The sequence below is a fragment of the Salvelinus sp. IW2-2015 genome, linkage group LG18, assembly GCF_002910315.2.
Source record: "Salvelinus sp. IW2-2015 linkage group LG18, ASM291031v2, whole genome shotgun sequence".
In the NCBI taxonomy this organism is placed as follows: Eukaryota; Metazoa; Chordata; class Actinopteri; order Salmoniformes; family Salmonidae; genus Salvelinus; species Salvelinus sp. IW2-2015.
In genome coordinates, this window is record NC_036858.1 from 30,580,960 (window position 1) to 30,594,898 (window position 13,939).

Below are 13,939 nucleotides of genomic sequence, written 5' to 3' on the forward strand. Positions count from 1 at the left end.
CGAGCCACCCATGTAGTGTAAATACATTCCTTGATGGGCTAAGGTAGGGGATGGAGATGGAGTTTTGTTGGTCAGTTATTGTAAGTCCTCAGGCATGGCATGGAGATAAGACTAGCATAAGATTGCCCGTGCTCTCTAACAATAACCAGCAATAACATTACACAGTGTATACATTGCAAGTGTATACATTGAGCAGTATAATAAGAGTCTGGTAGGAGCAGTTGTGATGTGTGCTCAGGTTCAGAGAATCAGAGCAGGTGGTCAGGCCTGTTCATGTGTTCAGCAGTATGATGTCTTGTAGATAGAAACTGTCTCTGAGCCTGTTGGTATCAGAACTCATGCTCCAGTACTGTCTGCCCGACAGTAAGGGAGAGAACAGCTCCTGGCTGACGTGTGTGGGGTCCTTGATGCAGGCCTTCCTCAGGCACCGTTTCGAGTAGATGTCCTGGACGGGTGCAAGCACAGTCCCAGTGATGTACTGGAACATCTTCACCACCTGCTGGAGGGCCTTGTGGTCGTGGACGGAGCTATTCCCGTACTAGGCCGTGGTGAAACGGGTCAGGACGCTCTCAATGGTGCAGTGGTAGTATTTGGAGAGTACCCAGGGCGCCATGCCGAATTTCTTCAACTGCATTAGGAAGTAAAGYCGCTGTTGTGCTTTCTTGACAAGAGTGGTGGAGTTGTTGGTACATGACAAGTGATGTGGATGCCGAGGAACATAAAACTGTGGATCGGTGCACGTTCCCTCCTCTGCTTCCTTAAGTCAACAACTCCTTTGTTTAGCTGACATTGAGTGAGAGGTTGMTGTCATGACACCATAATGCCAGTTCATTTACCTCCTCCCTGTAGGCTGACTCGTCGTTGTCGGTCATCAGGCCTACAACCGTGGTGTCGTCAGCAAACTTGATGATGGAGTTGGTGTCGCYCAAAGCCACGCAGTCGTGGGTGAAAAGGGCCCCTGTGGCCCCTGTGTAAATAGGCATTGTGGAGGAGGTGTTATTGCCAATCTTCACAGCCTGTGGTCTGCCCGTCAGGAAGTCCAGGATCCAGTTGCAGAGGGTGGTATCCAGACCCGGGGCTCTGAGCTTAGTATCGAGCTCAGAGGGAACAATAGTTTTGAAAGCTAAACTGTAGTAAATGAACAGCATTCTCACATATGTGTTCCTTTTGTCCAGATGTGTTACGGCCATGTGAATAGCGGTGGAAATGGCACCTTCCGTGGATGTGTTGGAGCGGTAGGCAAATTGGAGTGGGTCCAGTCTGCCTGACATGCTGGCCTTAATGTGGGCCAATTACAGCCTCTCAAAGAACTTCATGATGACCGAGGTGAGCGCGATGGGGCGACAGTAATTTGGGCATGTCACCTTGTTTTTCTTGGGCACTGGGACAATGGTGGTCTCCTTTAAGCAGGTGGGGACTACAACCTGTGTGTGTGTACTTGTGTATGGCTGGAGAGAGAAAGAAAGACAAAGTGAGATAGAAAGAGACAGCCAGAGAAGGCAAGACAACCTCTTTGTTTGCAGTTTAAAAATGCCCTTAGCAGATACATACTGAGGTGTGTGTCATTGTATGAACTTTCCAATTTGTAAGTCGCTCTGGATAAGAGCGTCAGCTAAATGACTTAAATGTAAATGTAAATGGTCCCAGCACAAGAGGAGACAGGCAGAACACTGTTCCCCAGACCTTAACATTCATGAGACCTTTGTCATGTCCTCTTCAAAAGTTGCCCCTACCTGCTTCCCATTTCTGCTTTTGCACAGGTGGCGCCAGAACCGGGAAGATATCCGGTCCTGTTTTTATCAGGAGCGATAAGGCTGACAATCTCCATGCATCTGAATCACATGGAGTCACAGATATTCCCCACTTGAACACTTCAAAAGGAGAGCTAATATCTACCTGGTGGGAGGAAGAAAAACATAAAAATAAGCAGAACACATGACGGTCTGCACGCTATCTGGGGCAAAAGGTACACAAAGAGAGAGAGAGGATACAGGGACATTTTGAAACCGTATCCAGGATGCTATTTCTCAGTCTCTTACTATATACTGGGTTCCCTTAGAGGAAGGAATTGGGGAGACCAAGACTACAAGCAGGCATTATTCCTGTTCAGATCACTATTTGCAGCAGTACCCATTACTTGAGTAAAGAGGTTCTATGGCACGTTATCTAAAGTAAAGGAAACATTAGCTCGAGTTAGGACTTGCTAACCATAGTGCTTAATGCTTACCATAGTTACCAAAATGACTTACTGTAGCGTATTTATCAAACGCAGCAGTGAATCAATTGTAGATTGTCTAAATGTGAAATTCCCTTGCCTTTTTATTTTATTTTAATAGGAAAGTCAGTTAAGAACCAATTCTTATATTCAATGACAGCCTAGGGACAGTGGGTTAGCTGCCTGGTTCAGGGGCAGAACGACAGATTTTTACCTTGTCAGCTCGGGGATTCGATCTTGCAACCTTTCGGTTACTAGTCCAACTCTCTAAACACTAGGCTACCCTGCCGCGTTGATGACTTTTTTGCAAATCCAGTCAGTTATCCACGTTGATTCAACGTCGTCGCATAGATTTCTCTTGTTGTGGAAATGACGTGGAAACAATATTGATTCAACCAGTTTTCACCCAGTGGGTTACCTCTATTGCTCCGCACCCTGCCTCCCATCATACCTACATCAGCTTTGATCATTCTGTTCCCCTCTTCCTCTCGCTCCTCTGTAAAGCGATCTCACTCATTTACATTGACACCTTCCAACCAGAGAGGATGGTCTCAATGCATCACGCCCATCGATAATCACCTGCTTGCTCCTCTCTCTGCTTTCGCAAAAAGATACTTTCAATTAGTGGGAATAATCACCAAAGTTGCACCAAATTGGCTGTGAGTCACACATAATTGTTGTTTGTTACTTTCCCCTGACTGAACTTATGTTCTGACTCCGTCTTTCTCAATTAGTGGGCGGTTTTATTGTCCATTAAGAAGCACCATCTGCCAGGGAGCCTTCACGCGCCGGGTCGCACATGCACACCACACAGGGGTCCAGATCCGGCTCCCCACTCAACAACACTTCTCTAAAATACTCAGCAGGGAGAAAAAAAAGCAAGAGGGGAAAAAAAAATCGAAATCACAAAATAATCACGTWGCCTTCATCACCATGACGATTCCATCAGAGATTCAAGACTTCAAAGATGTGAGTCCAATCACAACGGGTCAACTAGGAAGGGTGAAGCAAACTGAAAACTACTTGTTACTGGGGGGGGGGGGGCACAGTCGTGCATTTTTTAAATCAAATCAAATCGTATTTGTCACATGCACCTTACAGTGAAATGCTTACTTACAAGTCCTTAACCAACAATGCAAATCCACCCCTAAAGAAAAAAACAAACAATAAAAAAACAAAAAAAACTATGCAGTTTTAAGAAAATCCCCCCCAAAAGTAAGAGATAAGAATATCAAATAATTAAAGAGCAGCAGTAAATAACAACAGCGGGGCTATATACAGGGGGTATCGGTACAGAGTCAATCAATGTGATGTACTGGGCCGTACACAATACCCTCTGTAATGGCTTTGCGGTCGGAGGCTGAGCAGTTGCCATACCAGGCAGTGATGCAACCCGTCACGATGCTCTTGATGGTGCAGCTATAGAACCGTTTGAGGATCTGAGGACACATGCCAAATCTTTTCAGTCTCCTGAGGGGGAATATGTTATGTCGTGCCCTCTTCAAGACTGTCTTGGTGTGCTTGGACCAGGTTAGTTTGTTTGTGATGTGGATGCCGAGGAATTTGAAGCTCTCAACCTGCTCCACTGCAGCTCCATCAATGAGAATGGGGGCGTGCTCGGGCCTCCTTTTCTTGTAGTCCACAATCATCTCCTTTGTCTTGATCACGTTGAGGGTGAGGTTGTTGTCCTTGCACCACACAGTCAGGTCTTTGACCTCCCTGTAGACTGTCTCATCGTTGTTGGTGATCAGTTCTACCACTGTTGTGTCATCAGCAAACTTAATGATGGTGTTGAAGTCGTGCCTGGTCGTGCAGTGATGAGTGAACAGGGAGTACAGGAGGGGACTGAGCARGCACCCCTGAGGGGCCACCGTGTTGAGGATCAGCTTGGCGGATGTGTTGTTACCTACCCTTACCACCTGGGGGCGGCCCGTCAGGAAGTCCAGGATCCAGTTGCAGAGGGAGGTGTTTAGTCCCAGGGTCCTTAGCTTAGTGATGAGCTTTCAGYGCACTATGGTGTTGAATACTGAACTGTAGTCAATGAGTAGCATTCTCACATAGGTGTTCCTTTTGTCCGGGTGTGAAAGGGCAGTGTGGAGTGCAATAGAGATTGCATCATCTGTGGATCTGTTGGTGRGTTATGCAAATTGGAGTGGGTCTGGGGTTTCTGGGACAATGGTGTTGATGTGAGCCATGACCAGCCTTTCAAAGCATTTCATGGCTACAGACGTGAGTGCTYCAGGTCGGTAGTCATTTAGGCAGGTTACCTTGGTGTTCTTGGGCACAGGGACTAAGGTGGTCTGCTTGAAATATGTTGGTATTACAGACTCAGGTAGGTAGAGGTTGAAAATGTCAGTGAAGACATTTGCCAGTTGGTCAGCGCAAGCTCGGAGTACACGTCCTGGTAATCCGTTTGACTCATCGGCTGCGGAAAGCGTGATCACACAGTCGTACAGAACAGCTGATGCTCTCATGCATGTTTCAGTGTTACTTGCCTCGAAGCGAGCATAGAAGTTATTTATCTTGTTTGGTAGGCTCATGTCACTGGGCAGCTCTCGGCTGTGCTTCCCTTTGTAGTCTGTAATAGTTTGCAAGCCCTGCCACATCCGACGAGCATCGGAGTTGGCATAGTACGATTCGATCTTAGTCCTGTATTGACGCTTTGCCTGTTTGATGGTTCGTCTGAGGGCATAGCGGGATTTCTTATAAGCTTCCGGGTTAGAGTCCAGCTCCTTGCATGCGGCAGCTCTACCCTTTAGCTCAGTGCGAATGTTGCCTGTAATCCATGGCTTCTGGTTAGGGTATGTACGTACAGTCARTGTGGGGACGAAGCCAGTGACTGATGTGGTGTACTCCTCAATGCCATCGGAAGAATCCCAGAACATATTCCAGTCTGTGCTAGCTAAATAGTCCTGTAGTTTAGCATCTGCTTCATCTGACCACTTTTTTATAAGCCGAGTCACTGGTGCTTCCTGCTTTAATTTCTGCTAGTAAGCAGGAATCAGGAGGATAGAGTTATGGTCAGATTTTCCAAATAGAGGGCGAGGGAGAGCTTTGTACGCGTCTCTATGTGTGGAGTAAAGGTGGTCTAGAATTTGTTTCTCTATGGTTGCACATTTAACATTCTGATAGTAATTAGGTAAAACTGATTRAAGTTTCCCTGCATTAAAGTCCCAGGCCACTAGGAGCGCCGCCTCTGGATGAGCGTATTCCTGTTTGCTTATGGCGGAATACAGCTCATTGAGTGCGGTTTTAGTGCCAGCCTCAGTCTGTGGTGGTATGTAGATAGCTACGAAAAATACAGATGAAAACGCTCTAGGTAGATAGTGTGGTCTACAGCTTATCATGAGATACTCTACCTCAGGCTAGCAAAACCCTGAGACTTCCTTAGATATCGTGCACCAGCTATTGTTTACAAATACGCATATGCCCCGCCCRGTGTCTCACCAGAGGCTGCTGTTCTAACCCGCCAGCTGTATGTTCTTAACGTCGTCATTCAAGATATTACAGTTTTTAATGTTCTGTTGGTAGGATATACGTGCTTTCAGKTTGTCCCATTTATTTTCCAGCGATTGAACGTTAGCTAGCAGAACGGAAGGCAAGGGCAGAMTAGCCACTCGTTGCCTGATCCTCACAAGGCATCCTGATCTCTTTCCGCAAAACCTACGTTTCCTTTTCCAGCGAATGACGGGGATCTGGGCCTGGTCGGGTGTCCGTAGTATAMCCCTCGCGTCCGACTCATTGAAGAAAAACTCCTCATCCAATGTGAGGTGAGTAATCCCAGTTCTGATGTCCAGAAGCTCTTCCCTGGTTTACATTTCACCCGTTTGCAGGTTTTACTKTATAATTTCTTCCATCCTAGCCAAATTTCCTCATCTGCTTACATGCCCCCCCCCAAATATGAAGGTGTTGTGGTACTTCCCTTATGCACTAAACTTTACCACATGCTAAATACCACCGGTCAATATACTCTAGCAGGCTAACTGTCTCTTCTGGCCTCTATCCACCATTCATAGTGACAATAATGGTAGGTGGATCKATTGTCCAGATCTGCAATATGCTTACTAGCAATCATACCACACATAATATCATTAAAATGTTCAATATATGGGGATAGGCCAGGTGCACATCAAATCAACGTTTATTAGACGCATGCAAAGTTCGGCAGGTGTTATAGCGGGTGCAGCCAAATTAATTAAATAACAGCGAAGACATGAGACACGCAGCTCAAAAATCTCCCCCTATTGATCTTTAGGGTCAATACAATTATCCTACCTAGACTAGCCTACAACTCCACATTGCATTACTGTTTTCAAGTGAGTACAGCATTATACTCTAGAATTGTACAAAATTCTACTCTAGGCTGTACTCTCGACATTTCATAAGGTCTTAACAGGTACAGTAGCAGGCCATTCTGGCTGTATTTTAACTTCTGATACTGAGATGTGCTGTGTGTTGCAGATCATCATTTCCCCAAGTCATCCTATAATAATTTGGGCCTTCAGAAAGTTTTGTTGTTACATCCTGAATTCAAAATGGATTAAACATATTTTTTTCTCACCCATCTACACAAAATTGTCTCCCCAAACTCCCAGTGACCTCTGCTACTAGGCCACCGATATGTTACTTGGGAGGTTGCTGGGAGGCAGCACACCTAGCAGCCCGTCTACCTGCTCAGGACAGAGCCTCCTCAGTCTCTCTCCAAGTGGACAAGAGGGATGGAATGCGTTGGCAGAAGTGAGTGATGTTGTTATTGTGCATTTACTGTTGGTTGTTGCTATTGCTAGTTGTTAATAGTAGTTGATGCTGTTTGTTATACAGTCCTTTGCTTCTGTCACTATCTCCTTATACAGTTACTATTATTATTGCTCTTGTGCTATTAGTCCTTCATTCTCATGCTATGTTCATTAGTATATTCATTCACATCTTTTCTCTGTACAGAACCACATKCATCTCATATGTGCTCTGGAAATACATTTATTTAGTTTGTGTAACTCTCTGTGAGGTTGCCTTATTCCTCTGACCGGGTAAGGTGTCAGTGAATCACAGACCAGCCCAACCCGGAAAACCGCTGCTGCTCTGTCAATGGTGTTAAGAATGAATCACTCTTCTTAGATTGCCTATGATGGGAGGAACAGGATGTGTGATTGATGCATTGATTTGCACTCGGTTTCATCATCATGCTATGTCCTTTCTCCATTTCATCATCATCTGTCTTGTTCACTTACCTCAAAGTGGTCTGACATGATGGTCTGAAAGTCATTCATAGATATTCAGGTGTCCTGTAGATATCCTGAGCCTGGACTTTAGACATGCTCCTCTCTCTGACCTAAGCCTCCCAGGAGCTGTAATTCTGCCTGTGTCGTGGCACTGCCAGTATAATCCTCTCCACGTGAGAATCTTCTGTCCTTTAACTGCTGTGACTCATATGGTTGTTCTGACACAGACAAAGAGAGCAGAGCATACAAAAGACAATGTACTGATGCACACAAACATCCTTAACATCGTCGCTGCCTAGGCTCACCCTACGTATGTCCCCATTACCAGTAAAACATCATCAAAAACCTATTTCTTTCACTTACTTGCTGTGCTGTTTTGTTGTTCATTTATTTAGTCTCACCCGGGATTTCATCATACATGTCAAGCAGTGAAGTTTCAGCTCTGTCTGTCCATGGCCTCTCTTCCTCGGTGCGCACTGGCACTGTGTCCGTGTCTATCCTGCGTCTAACATTTCAGGTAAACCCTGTTTCTTGTCGGTCCTTGTACCTAGCATCGAGCATGGTGGCGACACAGTAAAGAGGCTCAGAGAGAATGCCACCGAATCGCTTGTTCACTGCCTCGAGTACTTTTGCAAGTTTCAACCCCAGTCTGCTTAGGCAGTTTTGTTGAGCGTTTCAACATCACGTCTGCTGCGGATGCAGATGATTCGCTTATTTCTTGAGTTCGAATGGCGCTAGGAGTGTGTTCATATGTCCAAGTTTCAAACATGTTCTCAAATGCCATTGAAATGGCAGTAGTGGTATGAGAACCAGCACATTCTTGAGCATGTAATACAGCTTTCCTCAGTACGAAATCCTCGTCAACACACTGTGCTGTCAGACTCGGCATGCTCATGGGGCTGACATCGCTGTTCCAAATGTCAGTCGTGAAGCAGTGACGCCCATAGCAAARAGCTCAGGGATGTTGTCACGATCGCTGTCGTCGTGGAAATGACCGGACCAAGGTGCAGCATGGTGAGCGTACATTTCTTTATTTATAAATGTCGCCAACAAAACAAAGAACAAGGAAACGACCGTGAAGCTTACTTAGGCTATAATGCCACTAAAAAAAAGACAACTACCTACAAATACCAAAGGAAAAAAGGCTGCATAGGTATGATTCCCAATCAGAGACAACGATAGACAGCTGTCCCTGATTGAGAACCATACCCGGCCAAAACATAGAAACAAAGAACATAGAGTTTCCCACCCGAGTCACACCCTGACCAACCAAACATAGAGAATAAAAAGATCTCTACGGTCAGGGCGTGACAGATGTGCATTTCAACAATACTGTGTAACTTCGGGATAGGGCAAAATATGAAAAATAGAGCCTACTTGGAAGTGTGTACCGGGGCTCGAAGTGCTCGACCAGTCAGCGAAAGCCAACATCATCCACGACAGTTCATTGTCAAGGGCAATGAATTCCATTATCTTGACGTTAATGGATTTCGCCTTTGAGTTGTCTCGCTGAAATGTTCTTACTCTTTCAAATGACTGCTCGACTTGAACTTGTTTAGTTGTTGGAAGTGTGCGCTTAGTATTTCTCTYCTTTTGTTCTGCGTAGCGCTGTATTTTTCACGGCGCCATTACATCACATACCTACGTTATATAGGTATYCACGTCAGCTTTGACATCAGCGCTAAACTAGACATCGGGCCGATGCCGATGTTGGCATTTTAAGCTAATATCGTCCGTCCGATATACTTACCGATATATCGTGCATCCCTAACTAATTGTGTATGTTTCTTCATGTAAGGTACATTTCAACATTAGAAAACAGCCTTTTTTGGTCCATGTGTTGGGATATAAGGGAAAAGGGTGTATTCTTAGTCATCAGGATGCCTACACCTCTGCTTAGTACTACAGTAGGTGGCAGCATAGGCCTCTCCAACCCAACTCATCCTTACATATACACATCCATTCAAAAGTTTGGGGTGACTTAGAAATGTCCTTGTTTTTGAAAGAAAACCACATTTRTGTTCATTAAAATAACATCAAATTGATCAGAAATACAGTGTAGACATTGTTAATGTTGTAAATTACTATTGTAGCWGGAAACGGKTGATTTTTAATYGAATATCRACATAGGCATACAGAGGCCCATTATCAGCAACCATCACTCCTGTGTTCCAATGGCACYTTATGTTAGCTAATCCAAGTTTATCATTTTAAAATGCTAATTGATCATTAGAAAGTTAGACTAGTTGAGAATCTGGAGCATCAYCATTTGTGGGTTCGATTACAGGCTCAAAATGGCCAGAACCAAAGAACTTTCTTCTGAAACTCGTKAGTCTATTTTTGTTCTGAGAAATGAAGGCAATTCCATGTGAGAAATTGCCAAGAAACTYAAGATCTCYTACAACGCTGTGTCCTACTCCCTTCACAGAACAGCGCAAARTGGCTCTAACCAGAATAMAAAGAGGAGTGGGAGGCCCCGGTGCACAACRGAGCAAGAGGACAAGTACATTAGAGTAGCAGCTTTATTAAATAGTACATGCAAAACATCAGTCTCAACGTCAACAATGAAGAGGCGACTCCGGGATGCTGGCCTTCTAGGCAGAGTTGCAAAGAAAAAGCAATATATCAGACTGGCCAATAATAAGAAAKGATTAAGATGGGCAAAAGAACACAGACACTGGACAGAGGAACTCTGCCTAGAAGGCCAGCATCCAGGAGTGGACTCTTCAAAAACAAAGACATTTCTAAGTGACKCCAAACTTTTGAACGGTAGTGTATATATATTTTTTAAAGTAATTCTTACAGAAAAACCATATCTGTTGACAGTCTCTTTAAGTGTTCAAGAACCATYTGCTTTTTATTTCCTTTCAGAACAGGTGTATATATACTGAGATCATGTGACAGATCATGTGACACTTATATTGCACACAGGTGGACTTTTTTAAAACTAATTATGTGACTTCTGAAGGTAATTGGTTGCACCAGATCTTATTTAGGGGCTTCATAGCAAAGGGGGTGAATACATATGCATATGCATATTCCATTTTTATTCTTTTGAATTTTTTGAAACAAGGATTCTTTTTCATTTCACATCACCAAATTTGACTATTTTTGTATGTCCATTACATGAAATCCAAATAAAAATCTATTTAATTACACGTTGTAACTGTAACGTCCTGACCAGAGTTCTTATGTGTTTTGCTTGTTTAGTGTTGGTCAGGACGTGAGCTGGGTGGGAATTCTATGTTGTGTGTCTAGTTTGTCTGTTTCTGTGTCCAGCCTAATATGGTTCTCAATCAGAGGCAGCTGTCAATCGTTGTCCCTGATTGAGAATCATATATAGGAGGCTTGTTTTGTGTTGGGATTTTGTGGGTGATTGTTTCCTGTCTCTGTGTTTGTGGTCTGCACCAGATAGGTCTGTCTCGGTTTTCACATTTGTTATTTTGTATAGTGTTCACGTATTCGTCTCTTTGTTTATTATATATGTTGAACACTAGCCGCGCTGCATTTTGGTCCTCTCCTTCACCAATGGAAGAAAACCGTTACAGTAACACAACAAAATAGGAAAAACGCCAAAAGGAGTGAATAGTTTTGCAAGGCACTGCAGATGGAGACGTAAATCCAACAAACTGGAATAAAAGCCAGACTAAGTGAGTGTCACAGATGGAACTATCCAAGCCGAAGATACATCTTCTTCAAATGTTGATATTTGGTTGCGTTGACAACCAAACACAATTCAATATCCAGTTTGTGTCCCCCAAAAATATATTAATGTCTCCATTTTAACCAAAAATGTAAGTTAAAGAATGTGAGTAAATCTGATCAAACTTGAAATGCACTTCAAATAAAGTTTGATTTTATTTTATTCCTATTTTTTAACTTACATTTTTGGTTGAGATGAAGACGTGAATCCAACATATTAATGATTAACTTGAAGATTACATTTCAAATCAACCAAAGCTCGAAACCCTAGGCCTATATGTATTGTCTATTTTTAGTTGAACCCTGGGCTGAATTGAAACAATAGCTGTTGATGACTTTGCAAATGCTATATATGCATAAAAAGTATCATTAATGATATGACTTTTAAAGTATGGTTACATTTAATTTGCCCTGTTAAATCTACCCTTTGGAATGACTTCGATAGCAACAGTGAATATATTTAGTAATTAAGAGATCTCTCAATAATCATTCTCAAAATGGCACATTGGTAGTAGTCAGTGTCAAATATCAAAGTTAAGCAGAGCTGGGCCCTGGTTAAAAACCTGGTTGGAAGATCAAATGAATAGCTGTAGATAGATCAACTCTCCAGTAGTAGCTGCTGCCCAGCCTATAGTTTTTTTTCCTGACAGTGGATATAACGTTGAAGATCTGATGTTGTTTCAAAGGTAGAAATTCAACATTTTACACAAGGTTTGTCTACGTAGAAAATTGGTTACAATGATTACATAATTCTGCGGGTTTAAATTTCACCCTCAAAACAATATATTTCCCACGTAGATTCCACATCACAATACGTTGACAAATACGTTAAAACAGTTTGATGCAGCCACAGATAAAAACCAAAACAGGTCAGTCTGTCATAGCAGATGTAATACTTAAAATGTGAAGATGTCATTACAATTCAAGAGCCTCCGACACCCACCAGCCTACCGCTGTCTTAGTTGTCACAGCAATTTGAAGTGAAATAATTAAACAGAAGGGGCACTTTTGACGTCTTTGGCATCACAAAAATACATACAAATTACATTTAGGCTAGAAGAGAATGGGGACCTTTCGCTGTCCAATTCCAAAAACCCAAGATTCCATTTGAATSCCAAATGAGGACTGAGAAAGTGAGGGTGCTGAGGCTGAGCAGAGAAGAGGAAAGAGAGGCAAGGCAATGAGGCCATTGGATTGAGGAGCTGAGTTGTTATTATCACAACCCAATAACCTCSCAGTGTATTCTCCTTCCCCTCCTCATCCGTGGTGCTCATTACCTAGTGAATGATGAGTGAAAGCAGGCCAGTCAAACCGGAGCTCACCCTGAAAGAGCCTGGAAGGTCACTGGGTTCAATCTGCATTTTTAAACCCTACCTTACATACACACTACACAGGGTAGMCATACCATCTATATAATGGTGTGCTTCTCTGGAGGAGGTCAATGTTATCAAGGACAGAGAGTATTCAATAGTAATATACATCTCGTCTAAACAGGTTACACGCCCCCTATTCACTTTTCAGCGCCCAAGCTGTATTGAGAACAGAGGGAGACAGAGAAGCAGAGATGCTTCATGCTATTTTCCTCATGACTTCTCCGTGCTTTGTTGACTATGAACTTGCTTGTTTACCCGACCGTGGGACCGACTATGTTTGTTCCCACTCGGGACTCTGACTCTCTATTGGTTACACGGACTCTTGGGCTCCCATCCTATTCTAACCACCTGGCTTTGMACTCATGTTACCAGTCTTGTTGCCATCTGGTGCACTTTCAAATGTCATAAAAAAAATCAACACTACTGAGCTCTCCCTGTCCTCTGCCCCGGCCTGCTTGTATTACTYCTGATGATATCTGGAAATGTGCATGTACACCCTGGCCCATCTACTGTTGCTAGCCCCAATTTTGACTTGTGCTCTGATATCTACTTCACTGATTTCTGCTCTCATAAAAGCCTGGGTTTTCTGCACGTTATAACACTAGAAGCGTATTACCTAAAATGGATCAATTGAAAGTGTGGGTTCACAGCTCTAATCCAGATGTGTTGGTCATTACTGAGATGTGGTTAAGAAACAGTGTTTTGAACACTGATGTTAACCTTTCTGGTTATAACCTTTTTCGGCAAGACAGATCTTCCAAAGGTGGTGGTGGCAAACTTTACCAAGGAACACCTTCAGTGCTTGGTTGTCTCCAACAAGTCTGTCCCAAAAACAATTTGATTTGCTGGTTTTAAGCTTTAAACTTTCAAATAGCTCTTTGTTGACTGTTGCTGGGTGTTATCATCCACCATCAGCACCGACCTGTACCCTAAATGCCCTAAGCTCTCTCCTGGGCCATTACCCTAAGTCTGAATTTCTTCTGCTAGGTGACCTAAACTTGGACATGCTTAAACCACCTGACCAAGTCCTAAAGCAATGGGTCTCCCTAAATCTTTCTCAGATTATTACCAATCCCACAAGGTATGACTCCAAACACCCAGAAAAGGCTACTCTCCTTGARGTTATCCTAACAAATAATCATGATATGTATCAGTTTGGTGTTTTCTGTAATGACCTTAGTGATCACCGTTTTACAGCCTGTGTTCATAATGGCTGCTCAGTGGAATGACCTGTCCTGGTTTGTCGTAGATGCTTGCTAAAAAACTTTAATGAGCAAGCCTTCATTCATGACCTGGCCTCTGTAAATTGGTATAGAATCAGCTTGGCCCCTGCTGTCGAAGATGCTTGGACCTTCTTTTTTGATATTTTCAGTGGTATTGTTAACAGACATTTTCCTCATTTGTGTTGTGGGATCTTGTCTATGTATAGT

General features: G+C 43.4%; 2 long non-coding RNA genes across 2 annotated transcripts in view; both read left to right on the forward strand.

Moving 5' to 3' along the window:
* Window positions 1-1,323, forward strand: part of LOC111977738 (uncharacterized) — a 25,844-nt gene extending 24,521 nt beyond the window's left edge. Inside the window, exon 4 of the long non-coding RNA XR_002879079.2 lies at window positions 850-1,323. This is a non-coding gene — a long non-coding RNA (uncharacterized lncRNA). The remainder of the gene's footprint in view (window positions 1-849) is intronic.
* A 392-nt stretch (window positions 1,324-1,715) lies between these two features.
* On the forward strand, window positions 1,716-7,127 carry LOC139029147 (uncharacterized). Its single transcript, XR_011481434.1, has 3 exons — window positions 1,716-1,966; window positions 5,897-5,985; window positions 6,811-7,127. It is a non-coding gene; the product is annotated as an uncharacterized lncRNA (long non-coding RNA).
* Window positions 7,128-13,939: the final 6,812 nt, after the last annotated feature.